At 52.7% G+C, this 22,985-nt stretch overlaps 2 pseudogenes; both read right to left on the minus strand.

Annotated features, from left to right (window-relative positions):
- Positions 1–10,103: 10,103 nt before the first annotated feature.
- On the minus strand, positions 10,104–10,283 carry LOC138361484 (U2 spliceosomal RNA; annotated as a pseudogene).
- A 10,523-nt stretch (positions 10,284–20,806) lies between these two features.
- Positions 20,807–20,986, minus strand: LOC138361486 (U2 spliceosomal RNA; annotated as a pseudogene).
- Positions 20,987–22,985: the final 1,999 nt, after the last annotated feature.

Consider the following 22,985-nt stretch of genomic DNA (forward strand, 5'->3'; position numbering starts at 1 on the left):
ACATATTGCTTACAATAGCCTTGTGTCTTCACAAGGGTGCATGGTTACATAGTTACATTGGTGTACATAGAATATAATATACATTTTCATACATATGTTGTTAAGGGATCTTTATTTACATTGTGCCGTCTGCCATTAAAAAACTCAAAACAGATGTAATATACAAATTGATATTCTGAAATGAGAAAAAGGTACAGACATGTAATCTAGTATTGTCGAGCGCCTGTGATGTGCTCTATGTACATCATCCGTGACCACCGGATGGTGTCGCTCACGCATAGCCTCCTGAACAGCCTCTGATATCTTCTAGAGGCCAGTCTGTTCATTGGTTTGTCGTTCTTAGGGTCGTATGACCCGAGTGATCCTACAATGAAGGCATATACAGTGACCTGCCTGTAGGTCCGTCTCATTGTCGCTGCTAGTTCTGCATACTTTTCTTCTTTGCCTAGTCTAGCTTCTGCAAAGGCGTCTGGTCCGTTTTCGAAGGGGCAAGTGACGTCAATCAGCATCACCTCTCCGTTCTTTTCAAGAACAATGTCTGGTCTTAGTACATTGTTTGTTCCTGGGACTTGCCGGTTAGTGGATATGATCTTCCAGTGTCTTCCTTCTGAGGCCTTCAGGATACGATCGACCAACGCGTTGTGTCGCTGGATCATCGCATTTGACAGCCTCAGGCAATGGTTGATGACGTGGGGTAGCGTCTCGTTCTGGTGGCGACATCTCCTACACCGTTGGTCTCCGTTGGTGTTGAACCGGCGGGCTCCATTTAGGGGTAGAAGATTCAGTCGTGCCCTGTGAATGAAACGCCAGTCAGCAAAGGTTGTAAAAGCCCCGTCCCTAATAAATGCAGACGAAGCCCTCTCCCTCCCAACTTGTTCCATTACTTTCCCCTGGTCTGGTTTACTTCTCAGGTCGTCGTCGCGAAGGCTTCTGTGATGGTTTCTGATGTTCCTTGCGACCAACCTTCTTTCTTTGTGAGTCATAGTTCTTTCCCCACAACAGACTTCCAATGCATCTCCATCTGTAGACCACTTGGTGTTCAACCTTCCTGACGAGTTGCGGGCTCTTGACCAGAGCGTCTCATGTCCAGAGGGTCTTTGTTCCAAGTCGTCTTTTGAGAGATACTGGCATACATTTTCCAGAGTTGCTTCTTGGCGAATTCTTCGCGACGTTACTCTCTTGCAGTCGTCCCTGGCAATATTCCTCGTTTCTAGATCCGGCGTGGTGAGAAGTTTGAATGCGGAGTCTATGACGAATATGTCGGAGTCTTCTGCGGCGAGGGGTATGCCGCACGAGCCTGCTGCACTCTTTCCATACAGGTAGCCATTGGTTGCCCGCTGTGGCAGGTATAGAGTTTCTTTTATTAATGGTCTTAAACGGTCATCAAGTTCCTGCCAGTCTCCCTTTCTCAGTTGCCAAGTTCTCATGGCGAACACCGTTGTTGGGAAGACGAAGGACTTCAGGGCATCGATCCTCTGCCAGGGAGCCAATTTACTTGACATTATGGCTACGCCTAGTTGCTTGAACTCATCGATTGCGTTTGCGTTCGGGAGGAGGTGGAAACCTACCGGTCTACCTAGGAATTTGGTTTCCTCCCCATCTCGTCTGCTGCAAATCTGCGATTCCCCTATTGTAAATATGGAGTTTCGCATTCCCCTTGGTTGTCGTCCAGACATGTGCATTGACGAGCATTTCCTTGGGTTGAGTTTTAGATGCAACTCTTCACAGGCTGCAGAGGTGATGTTGATGAGGTTCTGTAGGCCTTCCGCTGTCCTGGAGAGCAGGGTTATGTCATCTGCGTAGGCAAGGCAGGGATGCTTGAGACCTGGGTCTTCTTGTAGTCCGGTGTTGATGATGGACCTCACTATAGGTTCAATGGCGATGTTGAATAATAAGCCACTGATGGGGCATCCTTGTCTGACCCCGCAATCAGCTGGGATATCATTTGTTTCACCACTCGCCGTTTGAATCTTGGTGGAATTTCCTCTTGTAATGCCCTGGATCACCGTGACAAAGTCTGCTCCCACGCCCATCCGTGTGAGGGAGGCGTCGATGAGTTCTAATGGCACGGAACCAAAGGCGTTTGTGAGGTCAAGTGACGCAATGCAAATCTCTTTGTTGCTGTCTCGTGCCTCGTCAAGGTAGTGCTGGATGATGTAATTGTGCTCAAGGACCCCGTCTGATGCCATAAATCCTTTTTGCGCAGAGCACAGGGCCTGATTTTGCTCAATCCATCTCCTCAGTCTTGCGGCCAGAACTCCTGTGTATAACTTGTAGATTGTCCTACACAGAGCAATGGGCCGCCAATTATTGATGTCGTGTGGGTCACCATCCTTGGGAATGAGGATGGTTCTTGACGTTTTCCAGTCCTGGGGGATCTTTTTCTGTTGCAGGCAGATGTTGAATATCGCCGCTATCACCTTACAGTCAGGGTCAGCCTGTTTCCAGTGTCTGTAGGTGATTCTGTCATTCCCAGGGGCGCTGTTTTCAGCTCTCATCAGCCTAACCCCCACTTCCCCTTCTCTAATTGGGTCCAGATTAATTTCAGCGCGATCTTCCTGTGCTTCCGGTATGGACTGGAGTGTGGCTGGGTCTTCTATTGGTGGTTGAGCGGCTAGGACCTCTGAGAAATGCCTCTCTATGGTCTCACAGGGGATCTCACAGCGGCGACTTTCTCCTGATGTGATCAGCCTCACTGCCCTTCGTCTGTTCCTTCTGTAAAGGCGTTGGATCGCCTTGCAGTTGTTGACATCGATGGCCGGGGGGGCTGGTCTACTCTCGTCTACCCGGATGTTGCAGTGGGCTTGGACCGCTTCTGTAATTTCGTTCAGGAGGCTCGAGAACTCGCCTCAGTCCGGGGAGCGTAGCAGTGCCAGTAGGGGAGCGTAGAAGGGTTCAAGTGCCCAGTCTTGGGTCGCCTCATCTGGTTGCAGTTCTTGTTGGTCGGCCTCGTCTGGTTCTTGATCTAGCCGTACCGCTTCATCACCGTTGTCAAGTATTTGAGACACATCACCCACGTGGTCTTCATTGTCGTCCTCGCCGCTCGCCTCTGGGGAGGCCCGGTCTTCGTCCTCATGCCCTGTGGGGTCAGGGTGGATAGGAGAGGGGTGTTGGGGGAAAGGAACCTGTATCACAATGGGTGATAGAGGGGGGGGTGGTCGGTGAGGCTGTGGGTGCTGGAGAGGGGGTAGGATTGGTGGGGGTGAGGGGGTGGGGGATGGTACTGGGGATAAAGGAATAGGTGATGCGGGTGGTGGTGGTGTGGGTTCAAGGATGGGGTTGGTGGGTGGGGGGGGTAGGGTGTCAGGGCGGTGAGGTGCTGGGTCAGGTGCTTGGGTGCGGGGTGGCTCCCTTCCTTCTGGGTCCTGTTGGTTGTCGTTCCGTCGTTCCGGGCCTGTTCGTCTCACGTGGTACAGTTCATGACTCATTTTCCCTATGACTGAATTGCATGAAAAGTCGCAATTCGGTCTGTTACATGGGAACGCTAACTGGACGCTGTCATCTTGTCTTGCTGCCATAATACCTTGAAGCCGAGCACATGAGTGGGTGGACGGTCTTTGTCCCAACGTTTTTCTGCACCCTGCACACTTGTATCTTGTTCGCCCGATCTTAATGTTGTGGCCACCACTCAGGTGTCTCACTAGGGAAACTCTTTGACACGTCCATGATTTCCCTGAGTGGACGTGGGGGCAGGCGGTCTCGGTGCACTTGAAGTGTCTTGGAAGTGGGAACCAAATGATGAGGGTTGTTCCCTGTCTTTGTGGCTGTTGGTCCGCACTTGGGGTGTCTGGGGCTGCCCTGTTCGCGTTGTTCTCTTCTCCAGGGGCAGGGGACCCACGGTTGGGGGGTCTTTGTGTGTTATTCTGATCGTTTATTCCTCCAGGGGTTCCGTTCCTCACGTGGTTCAGGAGCCCGTTGATCTCCTGGCTCATTGTTAGGGCATCCCGGCTGTCATTGCTGCTGTCGGATTCATTCTGTACCCTCCTGAATGTATAGCGCCTGTTCCGGGGTCTTTGGGAGACAGGGCTATCCCAGAAGTCCCGTTCGTCGCTGACGCCGACCCCTAAAACCGTCACCTGGCCTGTGGCTGTCTGGGAGTCGTCGCTGGGGTCGGCCCTAGTGGTGGGAATCTTGGTGGAGCCAGGGCCGGCCCTCAGGGGTGTCTTGCCGGCCCTCAGGGGTGTCTTGCCGGCCCTCAGGGGTGTATTGCCGGCCCTCAGGGGTGAATTTCCGGCCCCAACACCACCGGGTTTTCGTGTGTAGTGTGTTCCTGGGCGAACGTCGCTGGCGCCGACCCCTGGTCCAGTTTCCACAACTATGGCTGTCTGGGAGTCGTCGCTGGGGTTGGCCCCAGTGGTGTATGTCCTGGCACTGCCAGGGCCTGCCCTCAGGGGTGTATTGCCTGCTCCAGCCCTTAATTGTTTGTTGGTGGCGTCAGCCCTAGGGCTAGTGTCGCTGGAGCCGACCCCGGGGCTTGCGTCGCTGGTGCCGACCCCCCGATCCGCGGGCGTCGAGCCGGACCTCAGGTGTGAAGCGCCCGCCAATCTGGGCTTATTGGTCTGGTCGCTTAAGCCGATTCCGCCAGCTGATCTGATTAAGTCGCCTAGGCCGACCCTCGATGTAAAACTGTAGAACGGCGTCCTAGATGGGGTCGTCCTTGGAGCCAACATATCCGGGTCGTCCTCGGGGCTGTCATCGCTGATGGTGATCATCTCATCAGGGACTACTTTCACATTCCTGGTCCCCGGGTTTGTCCTGCCGAAGGTGGTCCCAGTAGAGGTCCTCCTCGAGGCCGCCTCGCCAAGGGCGACCCCGGTGGTACTGGTGGAGTCACGGGGTATCCTCACATCTCCTTCCACACCCTGCGCGTCGACCTTACCCTGAGCCAGCCGCACAGGACTGGCCCCAGGGCAAGGGAGTATGGTCCTCCTCGAGGCCGCCTCGCCAAGGGCGACCCCGGTGGTGCTGGTGGAGTCACGGGGTAGCCTCACATCTCCTTCCACACCCTGCGCGTCGACCTTACCCTGAGCCAGCCGCACAGGACTGGCCCCAGGGCAAGGGAGTACGGTCCTCCTCGAGGCCGCCTCGCCAAGGGCGACCCCGGTGGTGCTGGTGGAGTCACGGCGTATCCTCACATCTCCTTCCACACCCTGCGCGTCGACCTTACCCTGAGCCAGCCGCACAGGACTGGCCCCAGGGCAAGGGAGTATGGTCCTCCTCGAGGCCGCCTCGCCAAGGGCGACCCCGGTGGTGCTGGTGGAGTCACGGGGTAGCCTCACATCTCCTTCCACACCCTGCGTGTCGACCTTACCCTGAGCCAGCCGCACAGGACTGGCCCCAGGGCAAGGGAGTATGGTCCTCCTCGAGGCCGCCTCGCCAAGGGCGACCCCGGTGGTGCTGGTGGAGTCACGGGGTATCCTCACATCTCCTTCCACACCCTGCGCGTCGACCTTACCCTGAGCCAGCCGCACAGGACTGGCCCCAGGGCAAGGGAGTATGGTCCTCCTCGAGGCCGCCTCGCCAAGGGCGACCCCGGTGGTGCTGGTGGAGTCACGGGGTATCCTCACATCTCCTTCCACACCCTGCGCGTCGACCTTGCCCTGAGCCAGCCGCACAGGACTGGCCCCAGGGCAAGGGAGTATGGTCCTCCTCGAGGCCGCCTCGCCAAGGGCGACCCCGGTGGTGCTGGTGGAGTCACGGGGTAGCCTCACATCTCCTTCCACACCCTGTGCGTCGACCTTACCCTGAGCCAGCCGCACAGGACTGGCCCCAGGGCAAGGGAGTATGGTCCTCCTCGAGGCCGCCTCGCCAAGGGCGACCCCGGTGGTGCTGGTGGAGTCACGGGGTAGCCTCACATCTCCTTCCACACCCTGCGCGTCGACCTTACCCTGAGCCAGCCGCACAGGACTGGCCCCAGGGCAAGGGAGTATGGTCCTCCTCGAGGCCGCCTCGCCAAGGGCGACCCCGGTGGTGCTGGTGGAGTCACGGGGTATCCTCACATCTCCTTCCACACCCTGCGCGTCGACCTTACCCTGAGCCAGCCGCACAGGACTGGCCCCAGGGCAAGGGAGTATGGTCCTCCTCGAGGCCGCCTCGCCAAGGGCGACCCCGGTGGTGCTGGTGGAGTCACGGGGTAGCCTCACATCTCCTTCCACACCCTGCGCGTCGACCTTACCCTGAGCCAGCCGCACAGGACTGGCCCCAGGGCAAGGGAGTATGGTCCTCCTCGAGGCCGCCTCGCCAAGGGCGACCCCGGTGGTGCTGGTGGAGTCACGGGGTATCCTCACATCTCCTTCCACACCCTGCGCGTCGACCTTACCCTGAGCCAGCCGCACAGGACTGGCCCCAGGGCAAGGGAGTATGGTCCTCCTCGAGGCCGCCTCGCCAAGGGCGACCCCGGTGTTGTTCGTGGAGTGGGCCAGCCTCACAGCGCTGACCCCCGCTTTTCTGCCTCGGGCGTCGACCCCACCCTGAGCCAGCCTCCCAAGACTGACCCTAGAGTGGGGGAGTATGGTCCTCCTTGAGGCCGCCTCGCCAAGGGCGACCTCATGGCCGGCGGTCGTCGTCATCCATGCAGTAGACTCATCAAGGTCGATTACCAGGCAGTCGTCATCACTGGAGTCGTCTTCTTCTTGCAGGGTTTGGTCCTCCACCCCCCCTGGGACCGTCAGCCTTGAAGGCCGTCGTGGATCCATCACATGTGATGGACGCGCGAGGCCGTGACTGGGCTAGAGACAGACATTGACTATGTTGCCCCATTAACTCCGAAAAACGGGCGTGCGGACGGCAACACAGTCAGTGTTTAGCATAGGCTATGTTCGTCCTCCAGCACCTGGCTCAAGGCACAGATGTGGAGGAAGACAGAGTCTATGGTCTCTCCTTCAGGCGACTGGCCCCGGACAGGCCAGCCCCTGAAGGTCGACGGCAATCACAGGGGACTTGCCGTTTTGCCAGCCACTATGTAAAGTTTGAGAAGCTTGCTCCCCCCTTTACCAGTGATCGGGTCTGGGCTAACTCCCAAAGCCGCCACTAGATGGCTGGACGGTCGGTGTTTGGTGGAAGCGCGCTCGCTGATTGGGCCGGTCCTTTAACTCCTTCTTGCCCGGAGGGGAAGGTCGTGCGGACACCGACACAAACTATGCAAGCATAAATTGCGTTTCCCTCCGAGCTCCTTGAGCCTTATACAAGGCAGAAGCTCAGAGAGAAACGCAATTTATTGCGTTTCCCACCGAAAGACTGGCCCCGGACAAGCCAGTCGGTGGAGGTGGACAGCAAGCCGTGAGGCTTGCTGTCTCACCGGTCGAGGCGGATGGGCGACGCGGCGACCCAACTCCCTGGTAGTTTTAAGACTACCAGGATCGCTGAAGTGTAGATTCTACTATTCCTTTAACTCCTTGCGGGCGTGCGGACAATAGTACAGTACTACACTTTGATCTTAGCCAAAAGGCCGAGAAGCGATAGGATGCATGGTTGCTCTGCAACACCAGGCAACAATTGCGGCTAGAAACCACGTAGCGAGTTTCAATTGCAAAAGGGCATGTGATTATCGTTGAGTAATATTCGAATTCAAGCATACATATAAACGCCATGCAGTAAAGGCTTTAACCATTTCTTACCTGATCAATGAATTTATATATATATGCAAATTCATGATATTACATGGTTTCATTCATGAGTAGTGAATATGTAACTGGCGGCAAAGTGGTAAACAGACTCGCGTGGCGTTTCACGAATTCGCTCCTGGCCAGGGAGTATAGCGCTTAACTCTAATACATAAACCTCCATTTGTCATGTGTCTTAAGGTAGCTACAGCTTTTGAAAAGTACAATAACGAATTAAAAGTGCAAGGGGCCTGTTACGCCAACGCTCGTCAAAAAATATAAATAGGAGACGTTCTCTCTCTGATACCATAACAGAAAACGAACAGCACTATTACGCGCCAACTATTCCATTTTTGTATATATATCACGACTTTTTCACATCTAACACTTTGCTTGATACATCGTTTTCACAAACCGGAGACGAGGCGAAGCGAGGCAGGGCTGGGTGGCGAGAGGCTAGAGGCTAGAGGCTAGAGGCGAGAGGCGAGAGGCGAGAGGCGAGAGGCGAGAGGCGAGAGGCGAGAGACGAGAGACGAGAGACGAGAGACGAGAGACGAGAGACGAGAGACGAGAGACGAGAGACGAGAGACGAGAGACGAGAGACGAGAGACGAGAGACTAGAGACTAGAGACTAGAGACTAGAGACTAGAGACTAGAGACGAGAGACGAGAGACGAGAGACGAGAGACGAGAGACGTGACGTGATGCCATGCCATGCCATGCCATGCCATGCCATGCCATTCAATGCCTTGTGATTCAATACCATGCAGTTCAATGCGATGCGATGCAATGACATGCGATTCGATGCCATGCGAGGCGAGGCGAGGCGATGCATCATCTAACATAACGCGATTCCCTGGAAAACGACTCTGTTGTTGAATGAACAACAAAGCTAAGATATAAGAAGATGTAAGTAATTCGAGAAGTCTGAGTACTGTAGGTACTATAGCAAATTCATTGCTTAATATATGTGAATGTGTAAGGAATCCATCCATCGCTTTTACCGAGTATACAAATACTCGGTCATTGTTGGTGTTTAGGGAGGTAAATGAAGTATTGCAAAGCTAATTACGAAACTAGCTTTCACAATGACATTTGGTGGTTGGTCGCTTTGCAAATTATAGTAGATTCTATATCAATTTTATTCGTTATTTTACGTGAATGAATGTGTGCCTGCATACATTGCCTAAATAAAGAATGTAAATATACGTCGGTGGTGTTTAGAGGGGTGAATGAAGCATTTGAAATCTAAATAGGAAACTAGCATTCAAATGGAGAGGGGTGAGAGTGCAGGTGCGCTTGAACTTGGGTGGGTTCTGGGTTTCATTGACGTATATATTACAGGTGAATGTGTGCATCGAATGCTCGATTGAAGTATATAAATACACATTGTTAGTGTGTATTGAGGTAAATGATGGATTGTAAAGCTAATCAAGACACTGGAATTCACTTTGAGGCTAGTGGCTGGCCGGCTGGCAGGCAAGCGTGGAAGTGGCAAACGATCGTTGAGTTGCCGTGTAAAACCACACCAAAGCAACACCTCCCTCCATCTCAAGTCGAATTTCGTCTTTATTACGCATTGGTACATTCCAGCAATGGTAAATTAAATAGATAAACGTCTAATCTTGATGTATGTATGAATATAATTTCGCCGTCAGAGCCGACTAAGGAATTCCGAGTGATATACACACACACTCCTCCCTCCCTCACTCACAAGGGAGAGTGAGTAAGTAATTTCGTAAAAAAAGAGAATAGCATGCCAACAATGGGTAACTATTATAGTTAGGTTCTCGATCATAGTAAACCCGTTGATTTAGAGTTTATTTGCACAATGACCACATCATATTAGATGCCATTTAAATACCAAATCCAGTTCTCCAGTAAATGCAGACACAAGTCTAACACTATTCAACCCATCTCTACCAGCCTTTTCATAACAAACCACTAAGCTACCTAAACCAGTTTCCACACTTATATAAATAGAGAAAAACTTCACCCTATATAACCTATCTCAGAAAACAAACAAAATCAATTAAAATTGCACTAACTGGCAACCCCCCATTCATAAAATCAACTTCTTTCCTTCCACACCAACCATCGTATTTCTTTGCTCGCACATAATCTTTAATCTAAAGTTATTAAATGATATTACTCACCTCACTCTCCTTCTTTCTCCTTCTTTCTCCTTCCTTCCTTCCTTCCTTCCTTCCTTCCTTCCTTCCTTCCTTCCTTCCTTCCTTCCTTCCTTCCTTCCTTCCTTCCTTCCTTCCTTCCTTCCCTCTAACTCGTTGCAGTTGTTCAGCTTCGACCCATCAAACCCGGACTCGACTGACGACTCACTTCTGCTGCTCGTTCCAAGGCTTTTTCCTCATACGATGTTGGCTGGTGTGAAGTAATTACTGCAATTCAAATTAACACGATTCATTAATGTACATAACCAATTAACATAATCGTCTCCTACTTGATTTTGACTAGTTGATAGGGTTGTTTTTGGTCTCCCCGAAGGGAGTGGACCGATCCCAGAGGTACTGCAATACCGGGCCGATCCGCGGCAAAGGTGGAGCAAGCTCCTAGCACTTCGCCATGTTGCAAAAATCAGTTTAATATCGAGGATCCCACATGGGGATCGTATCAGATATTAAGCTGATAAGAACAGATTTAATTTTTTATTGACGAATGTTTTACATATTGCTTACAATAGCCTTGTGTCTTCACAAGGGTGCATGGGTACATAGTTACATTGGTGTACATAGAATACAATATACATTTTCATACATAGTTGTTAAGGGATCTTTATTTACATTGTGCCGTCTGCCATTAAAAAACTCAAAACAGATGTAATATACAAATTGATATTCTGAAATGAGAAAAAGGTACAGACATGTAAACTAGTATTGTCGAGCGCCTGTGATGTGCTCTATGTACATCATCCGTGACCACCGGATGGTGTCGCTCACGCATAGCCTCCTAAACAGCCTCTGATATCTTCTAGAGGCCAGCCTGTTCATTGGTTTGTCGTTCTTAGGGTCGTATGATCCGAGTGATCCTACAATAAAGGCATATACAGTGACCTGCCTGTAGGTCCGTCTCATTGTCGCTGCTAGCTCTGCATACTTTTCTTCTTTGCCTAGTCTAGCTTCTGCGAAGGCGTCTGGTCCGTTTTCGAAGGGGCAAGTGACGTCAATCAGCATCACCTCTCCGTTTTTTTCTAGAACAATGTCTGGTCTTAGTACATTGTTCGTTCCTGGAACTTGCCGGTTAGTGGAAATGATCTTCCAGTGTCTTCCTTCTGAGGCCTTCAGGATACGATCGACCAGCGCGTTGTGTCGCTGGATCATCGCATTTGATAGCCTCAGGCAATGGTTGATGACGTGGGGTAGCGTCTCGTTCTGGTGGCGACATCTCCTACACCGTTGGTCTCCGTTGATGTTGAATCGGCGGGCTCCGTTTAGGGGTAGAAGATTCAGTCGTGCCCTGTGGATGAAACGCCAGTCAGCAAAGGTTGTAAAAGCCCCGTCCCTAATAAATGCAGACGAAGCCCTCTCCCTCCCAACTTGCTCCATGACTTTCCCCTGGTCAGGTTTACTTCTCAGGTCGTCGTCGCGAAGGCCTCTGTGATGGTTTCTGATGTTCCTTGCGACCAACCTTCTTTCTTTGTGAGTCATAGTTCTCTCCCCACAACAGACTTCCAATGCATCTCCGTCTGTAGACCACTTGGTGTTCAACCTTCCTGACGAGTTGCGGGCTCTTGACCAGAGCGTCTCATGTCCAGAGGGTCTTTGTTCCAAGTCGTCTTTTGAGAGATACTGGCATACATTTTCCAGAGTTGCTTCTTGGCGAATTCTTCGCGACGTTACTCTCTTGCAGTCGTCCCTGGCGATATTCCTCGTTTCTAGATCCGGCGTGGTGAGAAGTTTGAATGCGGAGTCTATGACGAATATGTCAGAGTCTTCTGCGGCGAGGGGTATGCCGCACGAGCCTGCTGCACTCTTTCCATACAGGTAGCCATTGGTTGCCCGCTGTGGCAGGTATAGAGTTTCTTTTATTAGTGGTCTTAAACGGTCATCAAGTTCCTGCCAGTCTCCCTTTCTCAGTTGCCAAGTTCTCATGGCGAACACCGTTGTTGGGAAGACGAAGGACTTCAGGGCATCGATCCTCTGCCAGGGAGCCAATTTACTTGACATTATGGCTACGCCTAGTTGCTTGAACTCATCGATTGCATTTGCGTTCGGGAGGAGGTGGAAACCTACCGGTCTACCTAGGAATTTGGTTTCCTCCCCATCTCGTCTGCTGCAAATCTGCGATTCCCCTATTGTAAATATGGAGTTTCGCATTCCCCTTGGTTGTCGTCCAGACATGTGCATTGACGAGCATTTCCTTGGGTTGAGTTTTAGGTGCAACTCTTCACAGGCTGCAGAGGTGATGTTGATGAGGTTCTGTAGGCCTTCCGCTGTCCTGGAGAGCAGGGTTATGTCATCTGCGTAGGCAAGGCAGGGATGCTTGAGACCTGGGTCTGCTTGTAGTCCGGTGTTGATGATGGACCTCACTATAGGTTCAATTGCGATGTTGAACAATAAGCCACTGATGGGGCATCCTTGTCTGACCCCGCAATCAGCTGGGATATCATTTGTTTCACCACTCGCCGTTTGAATCTTGGTGGAATTTCCTCTTGTAATGCCCTGGATCACCGTGACAAAGTCTGCTCCCACGCCCATCCGTGTGAGGGAGGCGTCGATGAGTTCTAATGGCACGGAACCAAAGGCGTTTGTGAGGTCAAGTGACGCAATGCAAATCTCTTTGTTGCTGTCTCGTGCCTCGTCAAGGTAGTGCTGGATGATGTAATTGTGCTCAAGGACCCCGTCTGATGCCATAAATCCTTTTTGCGCAGAGCACAGGGCCTGATTTTGCTCAATCCATCTCCTCAGTCTTGCGGCCAGAACTCCTGTGTATAGCTTGTAGATTGTCCTACACAGAGCAATGGGCCGCCAATTATTGATGTCGTGTGGGTCACCATCCTTGGGAATGAGGATGGTTCTTGACGTTTTCCAGTCCTGGGGGATCTTTTTCTGTTGCAGGCAGATGTTGAATATCGCCGCTATCACCTTACAGTCAGGGTCAGCCTGTTTCCAGTGTCTGTAGGTGATTCTGTCATTCCCAGGGGCGCTGTTTTCAGCTCTCATCAGCCTCACCCCCACTTCCCCTTCTCTAATTGGGTCCAGATTAATTTCAGCGCGATCTTCCTGTGCATCCGATATGGACTGAAGTGTGGCTGGGTCTTCTATTGGTGGTTGAGCGGCTAGGACTTCTGAGAAATGCCTTTCTATGGTCTCACAGGGGATCTCACAGCGGCGACTTTCTCCTGATGTGATCAGCCTCACTGCCCTTCGTCTGTTCCTTCTGTAAAGGCGTTGGATCGCCTTGCAGTTGTTGACATCGATGGCTGGGGGGGCTGGTCTACTCTCGTCTATCCGGATGTTGCAGTGGGCTTGGACCGCTTCTGTAATTTCATTCAGGAGGCTCGAGAACTCGTCCCAGTTCGGGGAGCGTAGCAGTGCCAGCAGGGGAGCGTAGAAGGGTTCTAGTGCCCAGTCTTGGGTCGCCTCATCTGGTTGCAGTTCTTGTTGGTCGGCCTCGTCTGGTTCTTGATCTAGCCGTACCGCTTCACCACCGTTGTCAAGTATTTGAGACACATCTCCCCCGTGGTCTTCATTGTCGTCCTCGCCGCTCGCCTCTGGGGAGGCCCGGTCTTCGTCCTCACGCCCTGTGGGATCAGGGTGGATAGGAGAGGGGTGTTGGGTGAAAGGAACCTGTATCACAATGGGTGATAGAGGGGGGGGTGGTCGGTGAGGCTGTGGGTGCTGGAGAGGGGGTAGGATTGGTGGGGGTGAGGGGGTGGGGGATGGTACTGGGGATAGCGGAATAGGTGATGCGGGTGGTGGTGGCGGGGGTGAGGGGGTGGGGGATGGTACTGGGGATAAAGGAATAGGTGATGCGGGTGGTGGTGGAGTGGGGTTGGTGGGTGGGGGGGGTAGGGTGTCAGGGCGGTGAGGTGCTGGGTCAGGTGCTTGGGTGCGGGGTGGCTCCCTTCCGTCTGGGTCCTGTTGGTTGTCGTTCCGTCGCTCCGGGCCTGTTCGTCTCACGTGGTACAGCTCATGACTCATTTTCCCTATGACTGAATTGCATGAAAAGTCGCAATTCGGTCTGTTACATGGGAACGCTAGCTGGACGCTGTCATCTTGTCTTGCTGCCATAATACCTTGAAGCCGAGCACATGAGTGGGTGGACGGTCTTAGTCCCAACGTTTTTCTGCACCCTGCACACTTGTATTTTGTTTGCCCGATCTTAATGTTGTGGCCACCACTCAGGTGTCTCACTAGGGAAACTCTTTGACACGTCCATGATTTCCCTGAGTGGACGTGGGGGCAGGCGGTCTCAGTGCACTTGAAGTGTCTCGGTAGTGGGAACCAAATGATGAGGGTTGTTCCCTGTCTTTGTGGCTGTTGGTCCGCACTTGGGGTGTCAGGGGCTGCCCTGTTCGCGTTGTTCTCTTCTCCAGGGGCGGGGGACCCATGGTTGGGGGGTCTTTGTGTATTATTCTGATCGATTATTCCTCCAGGGGTTCCGTTCCTCACTTGGTTCAGGAGCCCGTTGATCTCCTGGCTCATTGTTAGGGCATCCTGGCTGTCATTGCTGCTGTCGGATTCATTCTGGACCCTCCTGAATGTATAGCGCCTGTTCCGGGGTCTTTGGGAGACAGGGCTATCCCAGAAGTCTCGTTCGTCGCTGGCGCCGACCCCCAAAACCGTCACCTGGCCTGTGGCTGTCTGGGAGTTGTCGCTGGGGTCGGCCCTAGTGGTGGAAATCTTGGTGGAGCCAGGGCCGGCCCTCAGGGGTGTCTTGCTGGCCCTCAGGGGTGTATTGCCGGCCCTCAGGGGTGAATTGCCGGCCCCAATCCTACCGGGTTTTCGTGTGTGGTGTGTTCCTGGGCGAACGTCGCTGGCGCCGACCCCTGGTCCAGTCTCCGCAACTATGGCTGTCTGGGAGTCGTCGCTGGGGTTGGCCCCAGTGGTGTATGTCCTGGTACTGCCAGGGCCTGCCCTCAGGGGTGTATTGCCTGCTCCAGCCCTTAATTGTTTGTTGGTGGAGTCAGCCTTAGGGCTAGTGTCGCTGGAGCCGACCCCGGGGCTTGCGTCGCTGGTGCCGACCCCCCGATCCGCGGGCGTCGAGCCGGACCTCAGGTGTGAAGCGCCCGCCAATCTGGGCTTATTGGTCTGGTCGCTTAAGCCGATTCCGCCAGCTGATCTGATTAAGTCGCCTGGGCCGACCCTCGATGTAAAGCTGTAGAACGGCGTCCTAGATGGGGTCGTCCTTGGAGCCAACATATCCGGGTCGTCCTCGGGGCTGTCGTCGCTGATGGTGATCATCTCATCAGGGACCACTTTCACATTCCTGGTCCCCGGGTTTGTCCTGCCGAAGGTGGTCCCAGTAGAGGTCCCTCTCGGGGCCGCCTCGCCAAGGGCGACCTCGGGGCGTCTAGTATCGTCGGTAGCCGGCCTCGTAGCACTGGCCTCCTTCCTCTCGTTTGTCGAGTCGACCTTTCCCTGAGCCAGCCGCACAGGACTGGCCCCAGGGCAAGGGAGTGTGGTCCTCCTCGAGGCCGCCTCGCCAAGGGCGACCCCGGTGGTGCTGGTGGAGTCACGGGGTAGCCTCACATCTCCTTCCACACCCTGTGCGTCGACCTTACCCTGAGCCAGCCGCACAGGACTGGCCCCAGGGCAAGGGAGTATGGTCCTCCTCGAGGCCGCCTCGCCAAGGGCGACCCCGGTGGTGCTGGTGGAGTCACGGGGTATCCTCACTTCTCCTTCCACACCCTGCGCGTCGACCTTACCCTGAGCCAGCCGCACAGGACTGGCCCCAGGGCAAGGGAGTATGGTCCTCCTCGAGGCCGCCTCGCCAAGGGCGACCCCGGTGGTGCTGGTGGAGTCACGGGGTAGCCACACATCTCCTTCCACACCCTGCGCGTCGACCTTACCCTGAGCCAGCCGCACAGGACTGGCCCCAGGGCAAGGGAGTATGGTCCTCCTCGAGGCCGCCTCGCCAAGGGCGACCCCGGTGGTGCTGGTGGAGTCACGGGGTATCCTCACATCTCCTTCCACACCCTGCGCGTCGACCTTACCCTGAGCCAGCCGCACAGGACTGGCCCCAGGGCAAGGGAGTATGGTCCTCCTCGAGGCCGCCTCGCCAAGGGCGACCCCGGTGGTGCTGGTGGAGTCACGGGGTATCCTCACATCTCCTTCCACACCCTGCGCGTCGACCTTACCCTGAGCCAGCCGCACAGGACTGGCCCCAGGGCAAGGGAGTATGGTCCTCCTCGAGGCCGCCTCGCCAAGGGCGACCCCGGTGGTGCTGGTGGGGTCACGGGGTATCCTCACATCTCCTTCCACACCCTGCGCGTCGACCTTACCCTGAGCCAGCCGCACAGGACTGGCCCCAGGGCAAGGGAGTATGGTCCTCCTCGAGGCCGCCTCGCCAAGGGCGACCCCGGTGGTGCTGGTGGAGTCGCGGGGTATCCTCACATCTCCTTCCACGCCCTGCGCGTCGACCTTACCCTGAGCCAGCCGCACAGGACTGGCCCCAGGGCAAGGGAGTATGGTCCTCCTCGAGGCCGCCTCGCCAAGGGCGACCCCGGTGGTGCTGGTGGAGTCACGGGGTATCCTCACATCTCCTTCCACACCCTGCGCGTCGACCTTACCCTGAGCCAGCCGCACAGGACTGGCCCCAGGGCAAGGGAGTATGGTCCTCCTCGAGGCCGCCTCGCCAAGGGCGACCCCGGTGGTGCTGGTGGAGTCACGGGGTATCCTCACATCTCCTCCTACACCCTGCGCGTCGACCTTACCCTGAGCCAGCCGCACAGGACTGGCCCCAGGGCAAGGGAGTATGGTCCTCCTCGAGGCCGCCTCGCCAAGGGCGACCCCGGTGGTGCTGGTGGAATCACGGGCTATCCTCACATCTCCTCCTACACCCTGCGCGTCGACCTTACCCTGAGCCAGCCGCACAGGACTGGCCCCAGGGCAAGGGAGTATGGTCCTCCTCGAGGCCGCCTCGCCAAGGGCGACCCCGGTGGTGCTGGTGGAGTCACGGGGTATCCTCACATCTCCTTCCACACCCTGCGCGTCGACCTTACCCTGAGCCAGCCGCACAGGACTGGCCCCAGGGCAAGGGAGTATGGTCCTCCTCGAGGCCGCCTCGCCAAGGGCGACCCCGGTGTTGTTCGTGGAGTGGGCCAGCCTCACAGCGCTGACCCCCGCTTTTCTGCCTCGGGCGTCGACCCCACCCCGAGCCAGCCTCCCAAGACTGACCCCAGAGTGGGGGAGTATGGTCCTCCTTGAGGCCGCCTCGCCAAGGGCGACCTCATGGCCGGCGGTCGTCGTCATCCATGCAGTGGACTCATCAAGGTCGATTACCAGGCAGTCGTCGTCACTGGAGTCGTCTTCTTCCATTCTTGCATCACTAGGGACAGGGCATGTAGTCGTCCTTGAGTCATTGTCCGTCTTGAGCACCGAGGCCGACTCACCAAGGTCGACCTCGGTTCCCACCAATGCTGCTGGTCCATCGTTCTGGCGGCCGGTGTGGTGTGGGTTGTGTCTGTGGGCAGCGACCTGGGTTGTCGCCTGCAGGGTTTGGTCCTCCACCTCCCATGGGACCGTCAGCCTTGAAGGCCGTCGTGGATCCATCACATGTGATGGACGCACGAGGCCGTGACTGGGCTAGAGACAGACATTGACTATGTTGCCCCATTAACTCCGAAAAACGGGCGTGCGGACGACAACACAGTCAGTGTTTAGCATAGGCTATGTTCGTCCTCCAGCACCTGGCTCAAGGCACAGATGTGGAGGAAGACAGAGTCTATGGTCTCTCCTTCAGGCGACTGGCCCCGGACAGGCCAGCCCCTGAAGGTCGACGGCAATCACAGGGGACTTGCCGTTTTGCCAGCCACTATGTAAAGTTTGAGAAGCTTGCTCCCCCCTTTACCAGTGATCGGGTCTGGGCTAACTCCCAAAGCCGCCACTAGATGGCTGGACGGTCGGTGTTGGTGGAAGCGCGCTCGCTGATTGGGCCGGTCCTTTAACTCCTTCTTACCCGGAGGGGAAGGTCGTGCGGACACCGACACAATCTATGCAAGCATAAATTGAGTTTCCCTCCGAGCTCCTTGAGCCTTGTACAAGGCAGAAGCTCAGAGAGTAACGCAATTTATTGCGTTTCCCACCGAAAGACTGGCCCCGGACAAGCCAGTCGGTGGAGGTGGACAGCAAGCCGTGAGGCTTGCTGTCTCACCGGTCGAGGCGGATGGGCGACGCGGCGACCCAACTCCCTCTTCCCACAGGTAGTTTTAAGACTACCAGGATCGCTGAAGTGTAGATTCTACTATTCCTTTAACTCCTTGCGGGCGTGCGGACAATAGTACAGTACTACACTTTGATCTTAGCCAAAAGGCCGAGAAGCGATAGGATGCATGGTTGCTCTGCAACACCAGGCAACAATTGCGGCTAGAAACCACGTAGCGAGTTTCAATTGCAAAAGGGCATGTGATTATCGTTGAGTAATATTCGAATTCAAGCATACATATAAACGCCATGCAGTAAAGGCTTTAACCATTTCTTACCTGATCAATGAATTTATATATATATGCAAATTCATGATATTACATGGTTTCATTCATGAGTAGTGAATATGTAACTGGCGGCAAAGTGGTAAACAGACTCGCGTGGCGTTTCACGAATTCGCTCCTGGCCAGGGAGTATAGCGCTTAACTCTAATACATAAACCTCCATTTGTCATGTGTCTTAAGGTAGCTACAGCTTTTGAAAAGTACAATAACGAATTAAAAGTGCAAGGGGCCTGTTACGCCAACGCTCGTCAAAAAATATAAATAGGAGACGTTCTCTCTCTGATACCATAACAGAAAACGAACAGCACTATTACGCGCCAACTATTCCATTTTTGTATATATATCACGACTTTTTCACATCTAACACTTTGCTTGATACATCGTTTTCACAAACCGGAGACGAGGCGAAGCGAGGCAGGGCTGGGTGGCGAGAGGCTAGAGGCTAGAGGCTAGAGGCTAGAGGCTAGAGGCGAGAGGCGAGAGGCGAGAGGCGAGAGGCGAGAGGCGAGAGGCGAGAGGCGAGAGACGAGAGACGAGAGACGAGAGACGAGAGACGAGAGACGAGAGACGAGAGACGAGAGACGAGAGACGAGAGACGAGAGACGAGAGACGAGAGACGAGAGACGAGAGACGAGAGACGAGAGACGAGAGACTAGAGACTAGAGACTAGAGACTAGAGACTAGAGACTAGAGACGAGAGACGAGAGACGAGAGACGAGAGACGAGAGACGTGACGTGATGCCATGCCATGCCATGCCATGCCATGCCATGCCATTCAATGCCTTGTGATTCAATACCATGCAGTTCAATGCGATGCGATGCAATGACATGCGATTCGATGCCATGCGAGGCGAGGCGAGGCGATGCATCATCTAACATAACGCGATTCCCTGGAAAACGACTCTGTTGTTGAATGAACAACAAAGCTAAGATATAAGAAGATGTAAGTAATTCGAGAAGTCTGAGTACTGTAGGTACTATAGCAAATTCATTGCTTAATATATGTGAATGTGTAAGGAATCCATCCATCGCTTTTACCGAGTATACAAATACTCGGTCATTGTTGGTGTTTAGGGAGGTAAATGAAGTATTGCAAAGCTAATTACGAAACTAGCTTTCACAATGACATTTGGTGGTTGGTCGCTTTGCAAATTATAGTAGATTCTATATCAATTTTATTCGTTATTTTACGTGAATGAATGTGTGCCTGCATACATTGCCTAAATAAAGAATGTAAATATACGTCGGTGGTGTTTAGAGGGGTGAATGAAGCATTTGAAATCTAAATAGGAAACTAGCATTCAAATGGAGAGGGGTGAGAGTGCAGGTGCGCTTGAACTTGGGTGGGTTCTGGGTTTCATTGACGTATATATTACAGGTGAATGTGTGCATCGAATGCTCGATTGAAGTATATAAATACACATTGTTAGTGTGTATTGAGGTAAATGATGGATTGTAAAGCTAATCAAGACACTGGAATTCACTTTGAGGCTAGTGGCTGGCCGGCTGGCAGGCAAGCGTGGAAGTGGCAAACGATCGTTGAGTTGCCGTGTAAAACCACACCAAAGCAACACCTCCCTCCATCTCAAGTCGAATTTCGTCTTTATTACGCATTGGTACATTCCAGCAATGGTAAATTAAATAGATAAACGTCTAATCTTGATGTATGTATGAATATAATTTCGCCGTCAGAGCCGACTAAGGAATTCCGAGTGATATACACACACACTCCTCCCTCCCTCACTCACAAGGGAGAGTGAGTAAGTAATTTCGTAAAAAAAGAGAATAGCATGCCAACAATGGGTAACTATTATAGTTAGGTTCTCGATCATAGTAAACCCGTTGATTTAGAGTTTATTTGCACAATGACCACATCATATTAGATGCCATTTAAATACCAAATCCAGTTCTCCAGTAAATGCAGACACAAGTCTAACACTATTCAACCCATCTCTACCAGCCTTTTCATAACAAACCACTAAGCTACCTAAACCAGTTTCCACACTTATATAAATAGAGAAAAACTTCACCCTATATAACCTATCTCAGAAAACAAACAAAATCAATTAAAATTGCACTAACTGGCAACCCCCCATTCATAAAATCAACTTCTTTCCTTCCACACCAACCATCGTATTTCTTTGCTCGCACATAATCTTTAATCTAAAGTTATTAAATGATATTACTCACCTCACTCTCCTTCTTTCTCCTTCTTTCTCCTTCCTTCCTTCCTTCCTTCCTTCCTTCCTTCCTTCCTTCCTTCCTTCCTTCCTTCCTTCCTTCCTTCCTTCCTTCCTTCCTTCCTTCCTTCCCTCTAACTCGTTGCAGTTGTTCAGCTTCGACCCATCAAACCCGGACTCGACTGACGACTCACTTCTGCTGCTCGTTCCAAGGCTTTTTCCTCATACGATGTTGGCTGGTGTGAAGTAATTACTGCAATTCAAATTAACACGATTCATTAATGTACATAACCAATTAACATAATCGTCTCCTACTTGATTTTGACTAGTTGATAGGGTTGTTTTTGGTCTCCCCGAAGGGAGTGGACCGATCCCAGAGGTACTGCAATACCGGGCCGATCCGCGGCAAAGGTGGAGCAAGCTCCTAGCACTTCGCCATGTTGCAAAAATCAGTTTAATATCGAGGATCCCACATGGGGATCGTATCAGATATTAAGCTGATAAGAACAGATTTAATTTTTTATTGACGAATGTTTTACATATTGCTTACAATAGCCTTGTGTCTTCACAAGGGTGCATGGGTACATAGTTACATTGGTGTACATAGAATACAATATACATTTTCATACATAGTTGTTAAGGGATCTTTATTTACATTGTGCCGTCTGCCATTAAAAAACTCAAAACAGATGTAATATACAAATTGATATTCTGAAATGAGAAAAAGGTACAGACATGTAAACTAGTATTGTCGAGCGCCTGTGATGTGCTCTATGTACATCATCCGTGACCACCGGATGGTGTCGCTCACGCATAGCCTCCTAAACAGCCTCTGATATCTTCTAGAGGCCAGCCTGTTCATTGGTTTGTCGTTCTTAGGGTCGTATGATCCGAGTGATCCTACAATAAAGGCATATACAGTGACCTGCCTGTAGGTCCGTCTCATTGTCGCTGCTAGCTCTGCATACTTTTCTTCTTTGCCTAGTCTAGCTTCTGCGAAGGCGTCTGGTCCGTTTTCGAAGGGGCAAGTGACGTCAATCAGCATCACCTCTCCGTTTTTTTCTAGAACAATGTCTGGTCTTAGTACATTGTTCGTTCCTGGAACTTGCCGGTTAGTGGAAATGATCTTCCAGTGTCTTCCTTCTGAGGCCTTCAGGATACGATCGACCAGCGCGTTGTGTCGCTGGATCATCGCATTTGATAGCCTCAGGCAATGGTTGATGACGTGGGGTAGCGTCTCGTTCTGGTGGCGACATCTCCTACACCGTTGGTCTCCGTTGATGTTGAATCGGCGGGCTCCGTTTAGGGGTAGAAGATTCAGTCGTGCCCTGTGGATGAAACGCCAGTCAGCAAAGGTTGTAAAAGCCCCGTCCCTAATAAATGCAGACGAAGCCCTCTCCCTCCCAACTTGCTCCATGACTTTCCCCTGGTCAGGTTTACTTCTCAGGTCGTCGTCGCGAAGGCCTCTGTGATGGTTTCTGATGTTCCTTGCGACCAACCTTCTTTCTTTGTGAGTCATAGTTCTCTCCCCACAACAGACTTCCAATGCATCTCCGTCTGTAGACCACTTGGTGTTCAACCTTCCTGACGAGTTGCGGGCTCTTGACCAGAGCGTCTCATGTCCAGAGGGTCTTTGTTCCAAGTCGTCTTTTGAGAGATACTGGCATACATTTTCCAGAGTTGCTTCTTGGCGAATTCTTCGCGACGTTACTCTCTTGCAGTCGTCCCTGGCGATATTCCTCGTTTCTAGATCCGGCGTGGTGAGAAGTTTGAATGCGGAGTCTATGACGAATATGTCAGAGTCTTCTGCGGCGAGGGGTATGCCGCACGAGCCTGCTGCACTCTTTCCATACAGGTAGCCATTGGTTGCCCGCTGTGGCAGGTATAGAGTTTCTTTTATTAGTGGTCTTAAACGGTCATCAAGTTCCTGCCAGTCTCCCTTTCTCAGTTGCCAAGTTCTCATGGCGAACACCGTTGTTGGGAAGACGAAGGACTTCAGGGCATCGATCCTCTGCCAGGGAGCCAATTTACTTGACATTATGGCTACGCCTAGTTGCTTGAACTCATCGATTGCATTTGCGTTCGGGAGGAGGTGGAAACCTACCGGTCTACCTAGGAATTTGGTTTCCTCCCCATCTCGTCTGCTGCAAATCTGCGATTCCCCTATTGTAAATATGGAGTTTCGCATTCCCCTTGGTTGTCGTCCAGACATGTGCATTGACGAGCATTTCCTTGGGTTGAGTTTTAGGTGCAACTCTTCACAGGCTGCAGAGGTGATGTTGATGAGGTTCTGTAGGCCTTCCGCTGTCCTGGAGAGCAGGGTTATGTCATCTGCGTAGGCAAGGCAGGGATGCTTGAGACCTGGGTCTGCTTGTAGTCCGGTGTTGATGATGGACCTCACTATAGGTTCAATTGCGATGTTGAACAATAAGCCACTGATGGGGCATCCTTGTCTGACCCCGCAATCAGCTGGGATATCATTTGTTTCACCACTCGCCGTTTGAATCTTGGTGGAATTTCCTCTTGTAATGCCCTG

This window comes from Procambarus clarkii, unplaced genomic scaffold (assembly GCF_040958095.1).
Source record: "Procambarus clarkii isolate CNS0578487 unplaced genomic scaffold, FALCON_Pclarkii_2.0 HiC_scaffold_408, whole genome shotgun sequence".
NCBI classification, from domain to species: Eukaryota; Metazoa; Arthropoda; class Malacostraca; order Decapoda; family Cambaridae; genus Procambarus; species Procambarus clarkii.